The 14,533-nt window shown below is 38.0% G+C and overlaps 1 non-coding gene across 1 annotated transcript; it reads right to left on the minus strand.

Moving 5' to 3' along the window:
* Positions 1-3,881: 3,881 nt before the first annotated feature.
* LOC127115997 (small nucleolar RNA R71) lies at positions 3,882-3,988 on the minus strand. Its single transcript, XR_007800989.1, has one exon. It is a non-coding gene; the product is annotated as a small nucleolar RNA R71 (small nucleolar RNA).
* Between the last annotated feature and the right edge of the window lie 10,545 nt (positions 3,989-14,533).

Here is a 14,533-nt window from a genome sequence, read left to right on the forward strand (position 1 = left end):
GAATCGTGTTTGCTGCAAAGATGAATGGTAGTAATGGTATTCCTAATTCTCTTCCAATTTTTGGTGGTAAAAATTAGATTCGATGGAGAAAACAGATGGAGTCATTGTTTGATTTTCATGGAACCCTAGAAGCGGTTACTAATGTCGTTCTTGAGCTTATCCAAAATGCAAATGACGCTTATAGAGTTACTCACAAGGATGCAGAGAAGAAAGATTACAAGGTTGTGTTCTATATTCAATTTGCAGTAGATACGACGAATTTCAATCGAAATTCTCATGCTGAATCGGCGAAGGAGGCATGAGATATTCTTTTCGAGTATTATGAAGGTAGTGAAAAGATTAAAGTTTTCAAATTACAGACACTACGAAGGCAATATGAGTTACTGCATATGGGAGACGATGAAAAGATTACAGGCTATGTCTCTAAGGTGCAGAATCTTGATCCTCTCATTAAAGGTTGTGGTGAAGTCCTAACTAATAAGATGATAATTGAGAAGGTAATGCGTACATTAACCTCTCACTTTGATCATGTTATTGTAGCCATTAAAGAATCCAATAATCTTGAAACCTTGAAACTGGAAGACTTCGTTGGTTCGTTGGAAGAACACGAGTTAAGGATTATCGAGAGGAAAAGGGTCAAGATTTGATACAAGCATTATAGGCCCAGACTTGGAAAATAATGGTGGTTCCAACAAATTCAAGGGCAAAGGAGTCAAGACTTAGAGCAAGAAGTCTTAGGTGAATTCTCAACCGCATAAGGTTGATGATAGGACCTCTAAATCCTCGAGAAGATGAGAAGAAACATCATATCAGAAAAACAAACAGGAGAAGAAAAGTGTGCAATACTATAATTGTGAAAAGTGGAGTCACTTGGCAAAAAATTATTGGTATAAGAAAAGATAGACATGGGAGTGAAAAAAGGAAAGGATGATGAAGGAGCAAACATTGCACGTCAAGATTCAGATGATTCAGATGGCATGGTGCTTATGGTTACAACTGCATATGAGCATGCCAACTTCAATACCTAGTTCCTAGACACAGGCTACTCGAATCAAATGACTGGTCGAATACTGTGGTTAGCAAATTTTGACGAGTCAAAGATGAACAAGGTCGGGCTTGCAATAATAGCTCGTTGTAAGCAGAATGTGTTGGTAACGTAGCCATTCAAATGAGTAATGGATCAAAAGCTATGATCAAAGATGTACTTTATATACCTGGCATGAAATTAAATCTGCTAAGTGTTGGACAACTGGTCCAAAAAGGTTTCTCAGTGGTTATGAAAGATGGAGCCTTTAAATTGTTCAACACCCATAATGACTTGGTTTTAAAATCTCCTTTTTCGAAATAGGACATTTAAGACCATGATCAACTCGACTGAGGTACAATTTCTAAAAACATTTGTCAACCATAAGCATTGTTGGATGTGGAATTTGAGGTTTAACCATTTGAATTTTAGGACAATCAATCAACTAATTACTCAAGATATGATAACTAGTATACTGATAACATGAAATAATATCACATTCTAGGACTCGATTTAATTAAATTATATTATTATTTACTTCAATTTACTTCATTTTATTCGATATTACTCGGTATTTTCTTTCTATTTATCTCAGGTAGCTTATTTGAAGCACAAGTGAAAAAGGAAGAAAAGGAGGTGCAAAAAGAAATGAAAAGAAGCAAATTCCACCAAGCCAAAGCCCAGCCCAAAAGCACAGGCGTTGCGCCTGTGACGAGCGTCACACAAGCTGTGACGAGCGTCACGCCATGTCTACTTGTGTTACGAGCGTAACACATGGTGTGACGGACATCACACCATTCCCCTATATTTTTGGCTTCAGAAGCGCAACAAAGACGTTGAGGCCCATTGTTACGCTTGACCATTTGCAACGTGAAGACTCTTTACACGGAAGACCTTTGGAAACAGTTACAACAAGTGACCAATATAAATAGTAGTTTTTTTGGCAAACCCTACGTCTCTCTTCTTCGCCGTTTCTCTTTTTCGCGCTTTTTCTCTTCCAGCAGTGCAAGCATATTTTACAGCATTATTTTTACAGTCTTTATATTTTTTTCCTTGGCAATTTCTATTTTCTTTTCCAGCAATTAATTAATTTTTCGCACAATAATTTCTACACCGGAAACTATTGTGTACCTTTCACTAGATCTAACCTTACGTTAGACCCTAGATTTTTATTCCTTCACTTTTATTTTTCTGTCTGATTGAAGAATTCAAGAACAAATCCAACCGGTCTGTGGTGGATGTTCAAGACTGCTATTAATTACTCAGGTTCTTTAATTATTGTTTGAATTTATATATGCCCTGCTTTATTGTTGATTTATATTATTTGCCTGAGATGAATTTGTTTATGCATGATAATTATTTAGATCTGTTTAGCATGTCTGGCTAATTTATTTAGGTATCGGTATGTAGAGTAAGCGGAATGAAGGAATCAAAACTAAGTTGGTTTAATTAAGTTTAAAATTAAAATCACTCTTTTCACGGTCTCAATTTACAGGTTTAATAACAAGGTTTTTGTACGAAAGTAAAAGACATAAAGAAGTTAAAATTAATAGAACGAGAGTTTGAGTTTTTGACTGGACAGTGTAAATTGGACATTAATTTTAGATCAGGGCGAGAGCAATTTTTAGAGTTAATTAAATTCTAATCTTTTTCAAAAAGTATTTTTAAAGGTTGAATGTGAGGACGAGAGTTAAGCATTTGAATTTAATTATATAACCTAAGTCAACAGAGCGAGAGTTTGAGACAAGGGTGTTTAAACGATTAGTGTTTTCTTAAAAAGAGTTTCTACGGATTCTATTGTTTTCAAAAAGTGGTTTTTGACTTAACTAATAAGTGACAGCTACGTTAATATAAAATCATAGTTTATTCAACAGAGCGAGAGTTTGAGATAAGACTTTTAATCAATAGTGTCAACTGAAAAGATTTATTTTAAAACCAAGAAACCAACGAAGAATTGATTCCCTAATTACGACGAACTGCATACCGATATCCGTTTAGTTGATATTCAATTTAGATCCTATTTTTAGTTTTAACTTTTCCCCAAATAAGCAAAGTATTACCCGCCTTAGCTTTACGAAGTAACCTTAGAAAACGGTATATTGATTCATAAGTCCCTGTGGGATCGATATCTTTTAAAACTACGCTATAGAACTGTGCACTTGCAGTTTGTACCCCAAATTCGACTCATAAAGTCGCGATCAAGTTTTTGGCGCCGTTGCCGGGGACTTTTATTTAGTCGATATCGTAACTCTTCTGTTACGCTGTAGAGACTAAGGCTTATTTTTCTTTTCTTTTCTTTCTTTCGTTGATTTGTATGCCACATACTCGCTCACAAGGCGAGCCGTTCTACTTACGAATCAACGATATCGAACTATATCTCCGAGACTTACGACGAATTCGGGAATATCGTGCTGCAAACAATCTCCCTCCTGTCGAACTTCCTGATCTCAAAAATCTTCTTCCTTCGCCGATACCCGAGATGGCAGAACCAGCTCGTGCTCTTCGAGATTACGCCGCTCCATCGCAAGATGAACCGCATTCGAGTATTGCTCCACCCGCAATCGAAGCAAACAACTTCGAACTTAAACCTTCACTGTTGCAGGCAGTGCAACAGAACCAATTCTCTGGAAATCCTACCGAGGATCCAAACCTTCATTTATCCGTATTTGTCCAATACGCTGATACTGTTAAAGCTAACGGTGTCACTTCAGAGGCAATTCGACTTCGTCTTTTTCCTTTCTCGTTAAGAGATAGCGCTAGAAGATGGCTCCAGTCTCTTCCTTCCAACTCAGTCACCACATGGAACGAGTTAAAGAAAGTCTTTCTTGCCCGATATTTTCCGCCGAGCAAAACAGCTATGTTAAGAGCCCAGATAAATGGATTTAAACAGAAAGATAACGAGTCTCTTTTCGAAGCATGGGAAAGATACAAAGACATGATGAGACTTTGTCCACACCATGGTTTAGAGGACTGGTTAGTAATTCATACCTTCTATAATGGTCTCTTGTACAACACGAGGTTAACAATAGACGCCGCCGCAGGTGGTGCACTAATGAACAAACCTTATGCTGATGCTTACCAAAAGCATGGCCCAAAACCACTATCAGTGGGGAAGCGAACGAACAATGGTAGAAAAACCTCAAACTAAAACTGGCATGTACGAGATAAGTAACCTTGATCATGTTAACGCAAAAGTGGATGCTCTGGTCCAGAAAATTGAAAGTTTAAATGTATCACCTCCAGCCACCGTGGTTGCCCTAACTCAGAATTGCGAAGTTTGTGGAATCCAAGGTCACACTCCTGCAGATTGTCAACTCCTAACAGGAATCCAAGCGGAGCAAGTAAACTATGCTCAAGGAAGCCCCTACTCGCATACCTATAACTCAAATTGGAAGAATCATTCAAATTTTTCATATAAGAGTAATAATGCTTTATACGCACCTGGACAATCTCCGAATCAAGCCCCAGCTATACCTCCGGGATATCAAAAGCCAATCCCATCTACACCTAACAATAACGCCCCTAGGAAATCCAACTTGGAAATCATGATGGAAAACTTTATAGCTTCTCAACAGCAAACCAATAAAGATTTCTTAAACCAGAATGTACACACTGGAAAACAAATTAAACAACTAGCAAGTAAAGTAGATGCCCTGGCCACCCATAACAAAATGCTGGAAACGCAAATATCACAAGTAGCTCAACAACAAGCGCCTACTGCTGCCCCAACTGGTACATTTCCTGGACAGCCCCAACCTAACCCAAGAAGCCACGCTCACGTAATCATACTAAGAAGTGGAACGGAAGTGGAAGGACCGTCTGACCCAAGGATAGAAAACCAAAACTCTAAAAAGTCAACTGAGGAAGAAAATAAACCTAAGGAAAAGGAAGAGAGTAATAAGGAAACCCTAGAAAAGAAGGAGCCTTATGTACCTCCACCACCTTATAAACCACCTATCCCTTACCCTCAAAGGCTTATTAAAACCAAAGATGCGGGCCAATTTAAAAAATTTGTTGACCTACTAAAACAATTAAACGTCACAATTCCGTTTACAGAAGCTATTACGCAAATGCCCTCATATGCCAAGTTCTTAAAAGAAATTCTTTCTAATAAAAGGAAACTTGAAGATAGCGAAACCGTTACACTCACTGCTAAATGTAGCGCTATAATCCAGAATATGCCTCCTAAACTCAAAGACCCGGGTAGTTTCTCTATACCCTGTCACATAGGAAATTTTGTCATCGACAAAGCCTTATGCTATTTAGGAGCCGGTATTAGTGTTATGCCTTTATCCATATGTAAGAAACTGGAAATGGGAGAATTAAGACCAACCAAAATGTCTGTGCAACTAGCAGATCGTTTCGTTAGATATCCTGTAGGAATTCTTGAAAACGTTCCCGTGCGCATAGGTTAATTCTACATTCCAACTGATTTTATAATTATGGACATTAGAGAAGATGAAGTTACATCCATTATACTGGGAAGACCGTTCTTAGCAACTGCCGGTGCGATCATAGACGTAAAACGAGGACGACTCACTTTCGAAGTAGGAGAAGAGAAAATTGAGTTCATTCTTTCCCAATTTTTGAAAGCACCTGCAATAGAAGATACATGTTACTTCATGGATATCATCGATGAATGCATAAAAGAAACAGAGTTAGAAAAAGACAAATCATCTGACTATCTTGCAGAAGACAAACTTAACCAATGTTTAGCAATAACACCGGACCCTACGCAATGCCTTAAGAAACCAACCCTAGACCTGAAAACACTTCCCAAAAATCTGAGATATGAATTCCTAGACTTAGAACTTGAACGACCAGTGATAGTTAATGCAGACCTAGGAAAACTCGAAACAGAAAAACTCCTGCATATCTTAAGAAAATATCCAACCGCACTAGGATACAACATCACCGATCTTAAAGGAATAAGTCCTTCTATTTGTATGCACCGCATCATGCTAGAAGAAGACTGTAAAACTTCTAGGGAACACCAAAGAAGACTAAACCCGATCCTGAGTGAGGTAGTGAAGAAGGAAATAACCAAGTTATTAGAGGCAGGTATCATATATCCTATATCTGATAGCAAATGGGTTAGTCCTGTACACGTAGTACCAAAGAAAGGAGGTATAACAGTTATTGAAAATGAAAAAGGAGAAACTATAACCAAACGAATCGAATCGGGATGGAGAATGTGCATTGACTATAGGAAACTAAACAAAGCAACCCGAAAAGATCATTTCCCTTTACCATTCATTGACCAGATGTTAGAACGATTAGCAAAACATTCTCATTTCTGCTATCTAGACGGTTACTCAGGCTTCTTTCAAATACCAATTCATCCTGATGACCAAGAAAAGACAACGTTCACGTGTCCTTTTGGTACCTTCGCTTATAGACGAATGTCGTTTGGCTTGTGTAATGCTCCTGCAACCTTCCAAAGGTGCATGATGGCAATATTCGCCGATTTTCTCGAAAACATCATGGAAGTATTTATGGATGACTTTTCCGTATGCGGACAAAGCTTTGAAGAATGCCTTGAAAACCTAGAAAGAGTTCTAGAGCGATGTGTAAAAGTAAACCTAGTACTTAATTGGGAAAAATGCCACTTCATGGTACAAGAAGGAATTGTTTTAGGACACATCATCTCGAACAGAGGAATTGAAGTTGACAAAGCCAAAATAGAGGTAATCGAAAACCTTCAACCACCGAAAACTGTGAGAGAAGTACGAAGCTTCTTAGGACATGCCGGTTAATACCGACGATTCATTAAAGGCTTCTCTAAAATAACTAAACCTTTAACCGGGCTATTGATGAATGATGCTGAATTCATATTCGACAATAAATGTTTAGAAGCATTTCAAACGCTTAAACAAGCATTGATCTCCGCACCCATAATGCAGACTCCAGATTGGAATGAACCATTCGAAATAATGTGTGATGCCAGTGATTACGCTGTAGGTGCTGTTTTAGGCCAACGAAAGGATAAAAAGCTTCACGTTATATATTACACAAGTAGAACTCTAGATGAAGCACAAATGAATTATGCCACGACCGAGAAGGAACTTCTAGCAGTAGTATTTGCGCTAGATAAATTTCGTTCTTACTTGGTCGGAGCCAAAATAATCATTTACACTGACCACGCTGCTATCAAATACCTCTTAACAAAAAAAGATGCTAAACCTAGACTCCTAAGGTGGATCATGTTGCTACAAGAGTTCGATTTGGAAATCAAAGACAAGAAAGGAACTGAAAACGTAGTAGCAGATCACCTCTCTAGACTTGAGAACCTTGAACCGGAAAGAACATCAATTAACGATGATTTCTCGTACGATAAACTTATAGCTACTTTGGGAGAAAATAACGCTGATAAACAGGTAGAAACCACCTTAGCTATATCTGTTACACCATGGTACGCTGATCTCGTCAATTATTTAGCTGCCGGAATAGTTCCACCTACTTTATCCTACCAGCAGAAGAAACGATTCTTCTATGACATAAAACACTATTACTGGGATGACCCCTTACTCTTTAAAAGAGGCCCCGATGGTATTTTCCGTCGGTGTATACCCGAAGAAGAGGTAGAAAATATCATCCAACACTGTCACTCCGCTCCTTATGGTGGACATGCAAGTACATCCAAGACCTGCTCTAAAATCCTACAAGCCGGTTTTTATTGGCCAAATATATGGAAGGATGTGCATGTGGCTATTAAGAAATGTGATAGATGTCAACGCACAGGAAACATATCTAGACGTGACGAGATGCCACAAAAGGGCGTTTTGGAAGTAGAGATTTTCGACGTGTGGGGGATAGACTTCATGGGACCTTTTCCATCCTCTTTCGGTAACAAATACATACTCGTGGCAGTTGACTACGTATCAAAATGGATTGAAGCTATAGCTTCTCCAACAAACGACACACGAGTAGTAACTAGACTCTTTAAGAATATAATATTTCCAAGATTTGGTGTCCCAAGAATAGTAGTCAGTGATGGTGGATCGCATTTCATATCCAAGGTACTCAAAAAACTAATGTTTAAGTATGGCGTAAGGCATAGAGTTGTGACACCTTACCACCCTCAAACCAATGGGCAAGTGGAAGTGTCTAACAGAGAGATTAAACAAATATTAGAAAAAACAGTCGCCACCTCAAGGAAAGACTGGTCATTGAAATTACCAGAAGCTTTATGGGCTTATCGAACTGCTTACAAAACTCCCATAGGGACAACCCCATTTAAGCTCATTTATGGAAAATCCTGCCACCTCCCGGTAGAATTAGAACATAAAGCCTATTGGGCTATTAAAAATCTAAATTTAAACTATAAGGCCGCCGGCGAAAAGAGAATCCTTGATATAAGCGAATTAGAGGAACTCAGAAGAGACGCTTACGAAAATGCCAGAATCTACAAAGAAAGAACAAAACAATGGCATGACAAGCGCATATCAAGGAAAATCTTCAAACAAGGCGATACAGTCCTTTTATTTAACTCTAGGCTAAAGTTGTTTCCGGGAAAACTACGATCTAGATGGTCAGGTCCTTTTCATATCACCAATGTCTTTCCCAGTGGAGCAGTAGAAATTAAAGGCAAATCTATGGAACCATTTACCGTAAACGGGCAACGTCTAAAACATTATCACTATGCAGAAAACAATGAAGATTCGCAAGTCTTGCACTTAGACGAAATGCCTCCAGAATTTATAGAGTATAATTGATAGTTTTTATGTCGAGCTTGCGACATTAAACAAAGCGCTTAGTGGGAGACAACCCACAAATATTTATATTTTCATTTCTTCCTTAATTATTCTTTTAAATTTTATTTAGTATTCTTTCTTAATTTATTTTAATTTATTAAAAAATTTTCTCTTCTTCTTTCGGCATTTGGCCAAATCCTGACTAAAACTCTTGTTTTCTCTTTCTCTAGCTAACACTAACCTGATGGGACAAATTGATCGTATGGGTATCAAATTCAGAGGGAAAGATCAGAAACAAAAGTTTGAGGAACTAGCCACGAGAGAGATGCTACCTAGTCTGTATGCTGATGACTGGGCAATGACTGCCCTTGGACTAAGAGAAAGTGTCCTGTATTTGTTGAGTCAGATAGGGTGGGAAACCTCTCCTATCCGTAGACATTTCGTCACTTACCGAAGACTAACACTAGAATTCCTTAGCTCCCTGATCTACCTACCCAGCCATGGAAAAGAAATAAGCAGAGGTTTCATCCAGTTCAGAATGTTCAACATGGAGTACCAATTTAATATTCAAGACTTTACCAAACTTTTAGGTTTCCCTACCTCCCTTGATACATTCACAGTGAGCCAAGAAGAACTTTTTGAATATAAAGAACTTGAACACTTTTGGGGAAGCTTGACTGGAAATGACGATCCCGAGGAACATGAGTTTCTCTCTGGAAACATACATAACCCGGCCTTCCGTTATTTCCATAAGATCCTGACCCACACCTTATTTGGGAAGAAGCCAAACAGTACCTCAGTTTCACGTGATGAACTCTTCATCATATTTTGTGCTTCCCAGAACCGTTCAGTAAACGGTGCCACTTTTATGTTGGCAAATTTTGACCACCTTATCCAAGATGAACGAGCACCAATTCGAATAGGCGGTTTGATAACCATGATTGGAAATGCTATCGGATTACGTCAGCCTATGCTTGACTTAAGCCCTTTTTGTGGCATTACGATTATGAGTATACCCTTCCTCTTCAACACTATGTTTATAGCAAACCTAGGATCTGAAGAGTTTGAGCTTATAATTAATAACCAAGTTCTTTGTCTTTTCACCTTGCCTAGTCCTAGGACTAGTGTTCATAACCGCAATAACTGGCTCTACAATCTGAACGCAACACCCTCTCCAGCTAGATCTACTGAATCCATACAGGACTATGAGATTTGTGATGACCAGATCCCTTATGCTAAATCTGACCCTCAGACACCATCTGGTTATTATGATATTGATCCTCCTCCTCAACCTGCCCCGACCGAAGAATCGGCGATACCCGATCTTAGACATCGTATGCCCGGAGCTGATTATAACACCACCATTCAAGCTTTGATGTCAGAACAAGACGCCCTCAGAGAAGAGTTAGCTAACATGGGACAAGAATTTCTGGGATACATGAACAGTATGACAAATCAGTTTCACGAATTGCTATACCGTGTTAACTCCTTTGCTCCTCCGGCCAGAGATCGTGCGGATGGATAGAAGTTGTTTTTCTTAGTTATTTAGTTCTAGTTAGATTATTCATTAATGTTATTTCAAATTATGTTCGTATTTGTTTCTCTTTCGCATTTTTTTTGTTGTTTTCTCCTCCAATGTTACATTATGATTATTTTATGAAGCTATTGATTTATTTTACTTTACTATGAATTATGCAATATCTAGCAATAATGCTCTCTACTGTATGCTACCCACATAACTTATTAAAGATATATATATTATGGAAAGTAGAATAACATGCAAGGCAATTTAAAGTATCACAATAGCCAAATAAAATAAACTAAAGCAAAACAAAATAATAAAAATAAATTACTATAATTATTATAAAGAACGCAAGCAGTAACGTGCCAGAAAGACTGTGTGACGAGCGTCACACGATCTATCACGGACGTCACGCCAAGTGTCTGTGACGCCCGTAACACCCCTGTCACGAGCGTGACACCGTCTGACCTTGTTAACGTTACTAACCGTTGGGAGACGACCGTTACACCACTTCACCTTTTTACCTTCCCCATTTATTCACATTTACCCACATTTATTTACTTTTCAACCACTTCCTTTCCAACTTCCAAATTTTTTTTCCTATAAATACCCACCATACCTTTCTTCATACACCACAAATCATTCTATAAACTACATTTCTTCCTATTACCTTTACTTCTTTCAAACCACTTACCGATATGGCGGGCAACCAAGCTTTCGGAAATATCATCTTCCGATCCGAAGATGACAATTATCAAAGGGAGCAGTTCGAGCGTTTCCAACAACGAGGTGTCACCTCTACCAGGTATCCTGATCTAACTTGTTTACAAGAATTAGGATTACTTCAAGGTATAGAATGGATGCTCCGTCTTGCTGATTTAACCTTTCTATGCACGCATAATCAACCTACCTACCCATCCCTAACCTTAGAATTTTTAAGTTCATATGCGTACAACACTCCCACCGGTGAAGACGAGTACTTAACCGATACCGCAACCTTCTGTATGTTCAACACCGAATACTCCTTATCCCAAAACCAATTGAGTACCATGCTACAGTTCCCTGTAGAAGGTCAAGTCCACCCGAGAATCCCTCCGAATTCCCAGTGGAACATACACGCCTTCGACCTCTTTAGGAAAATATCCGGTGTAGATGCCAACAACTGGGAAGAGCTCCTTGTTTCCCATATACATAACCCAACTATCCGGTACTTTATCCGCATCCTGCAAAACACAGTTTTTGGAAGACCGAACAACAGCAAAGTCAACGCAAAGGAATTATTCTTCCTCGAATGCGTCTTCGAACAGGATACTAAGGTAAACGCCGCCTCCTTCCTATTTCATCATATCCGCACCTTATGTGCTAGAGGCCGTCAACCTTTTGTAATTGGCGGATTAATCACCACCATAGCACTTGGCTTAAACCTAGGGGACCGACTCCAAACTTTAGAATCTTTACCTCCCCTATTTATGGATATAAGCTACTGCAGGTCCAACCGCCTAATTAAGAACAGAGTAGGCGGAAAATATTACCTTATGGTGAATAACCAGGCAGTCCCAAGCGTTGTTCTACCCAACATTGCCCTAACAGATGTCACCAACCCCAACCGCCACCTCTATGATCTGAATGCTCCCAAAGCTACCGAGGCTTCACATGCAAACCCGTCTACAGACGAGTTCGAAGAAATGGAGCAAGGTGATCATGCTCCTGCACAACAATCAATCCCGCTCAACCCTTCCGATAATGCAGCTGGCCCATCCTCACGACGTCGTCGACGAAGAAGACCTGTAACCAACGACGACATCATGGATGCTATTGATGGCATGCAAGCGCAGAATCTCGAAATGCTGCAAATGATGCGCCAAATGCAACAACAACAGGAAGCGAGGAATGCCATAACCGACCAGCGGTTCACTGATTTGCTTAGCAGGTTTGACAACTTAGAAGTACATCAACGATCACCAGGTCCAAGAACAAGAGGCGGCAGGCAGCATTAACTTTAGTTTCTTTTTCTTTTTTTTATTTATCTTTTGATTTCCTTTAAAACATTGGGGACAATGTTTCATTTAAGTATGGGGGGGGGGGGGGGGGAAAACCGTGTTCTTTCTATTTTTCCTTTTTCAAGTATGTACCTTTCCTTTCATTGTTATTTCCCTTTAAATTATAATATATATATATATATATATATATATATATATATATATATATATATATATATAATATATATATATATATATATATATATATATATATATATATATATATATATATATTATTATAATATAGATTTATTTTATTTTAAGTCCCAAGTGTGAAAAATTTCTATTATCTATTCCCTCAAAATTTTCATGAGCCATAACAAAAATTCAACACACTCAGTAAGTATAAAGGTTGCTCATTTTATCGAACTTGAGACAAATTAAGACAAAACTATTACCGCCAAACACTCTAAACAAACCTCAACTTGTTAGATCAGAAAGGCAACTGTTATACAAGTCCCTGGATTTTTAACTTTATAGTAACCCCGAGTAGTTTATACAAGAAGTCAGCACCATCTTAATAGCAAACTACGTGGAGGGCCGATGAATATAAGTGAATGATTCCCAAAATAAAAAAAAATAAAATAAATAAATAAATATATATATATATATATATATATATATATATATATATATATATATATATATATATATATATATATATATATATATATATATATATATATATATATATATATATATATATATATATATATCAGGAAATGCACTAATTAAGTTAGGTGATCCTTACCAGATCATTTAATCCAAAAGTTGCAGATCATACAAAAACATAATACGAAAGACCCATTATGAGTTGGTTCAGCAGGTATCTGGTACTGAACTTGGTAGGGAGGACTACGGTCCGATCCCCCGCAATTCGCAATGGGCTAAGTAACGAAGTTATCCGACTCATGTACCAGAGCTTCAAGCTAAAAAGGGGATCATGATCACTAACCGGTCACTCCACTATGTGCGCGAAACGATAAAGGGCTTAATGTGATTTCGCTAGAATGAAAACGGGTGAAATAAGAGAAAAAGAACCAGGCTAGCTATAATAGCATGACTCGAACTGGTTTGCATGAGGTAAGATTATCAGATGTGGTAACGGTAGTTCTTGATGTCGAGATTAAATTCAAGTTACTTCTAAACAAAATCTACTTGCAACCTAGTACGAATTGATGTGTGTTTTGAAATTTCATCTGGCTAAATTTTTAAAACGAGTTCAATACTGTATTTTGCTTGAGGACAAGCAAAGGTCTAAGTATGGGGGAGTTTGATAACATGAAATAATATCACATTCTAGGACTCGATTTAATTAAATTATATTATTATTTACTTCAATTTACTTCATTTTATTCGATATTACTCGGTATTTTCTTTCTATTTATCTCAGGTAGCTTATTTGAAGCACAAATGAAAAAGGAAGAAAAGGAGGTGCAAAAAGAAATGAAAAGAAGCAAATTCCACCAAGCCAAAGCCCAACCCAAAAGCACAGGCGTTGCGCCTATGACGAGCGTCACACAAGCTGTGACGAGCGTCACGCCATGTCTACTTGTGTTACGAGCGTAACACATGGTGTGACGGACGTCACACCATTCCCCTATATTTTTGGCTTCAGAAGCGCAACAAAGACGTTGAGGCCTATTGTTACGCTTGACCATTTGCAACGTGAAGACTCTTTACACGGAAGACCTTTGGAAACAGTTACAACAAGTGACCAATATAAATAGTAGTTTTTTTTGGCAAACCCTACGTCTCTCTTCTTCGCCGTTTCTCTTTTTCGCGCTTTTTCTCTTCCAGCAGTGCAAGCATATTTTACAGCATTATTTTTACAGTCTTTATATTTTTTTCCTTGGCAATTTCTATTTTCTTTTCCAGCAATTAATTAATTTTTCGCACAATAATTTCTACACCGGAAACTATTGTGTACCTTTCACTAGATCTAACCTTACGTTAGACCCTAGATTTTTATTCCTTCACTTTTATTTTTCTGTCTGATTGAAGAATTCAAGAACAAATCCAACCGGTCTGTGGTGGATGTTCAAGACTGCTATTAATTACTCAGGTTCTTTAATTATTGTTTGAATTTATATATGCCCTGCTTTATTGTTGATTTATATTATTTGCCTGAGATGAATTTGTTTATGCATGATAATTATTTAGATTTGTTTAGCATGTCTGGCTAATTTATTTAGGTATCGGTATGTAGAGTAAGCGGAATGAAGTAATCAAAACTAAGTTGGTTTAATTAAGT

The sequence above is a fragment of the Lathyrus oleraceus genome, chromosome 1, assembly GCF_024323335.1.
Source record: "Lathyrus oleraceus cultivar Zhongwan6 chromosome 1, CAAS_Psat_ZW6_1.0, whole genome shotgun sequence".
NCBI classification, from domain to species: domain Eukaryota; kingdom Viridiplantae; phylum Streptophyta; class Magnoliopsida; order Fabales; family Fabaceae; genus Lathyrus; species Lathyrus oleraceus.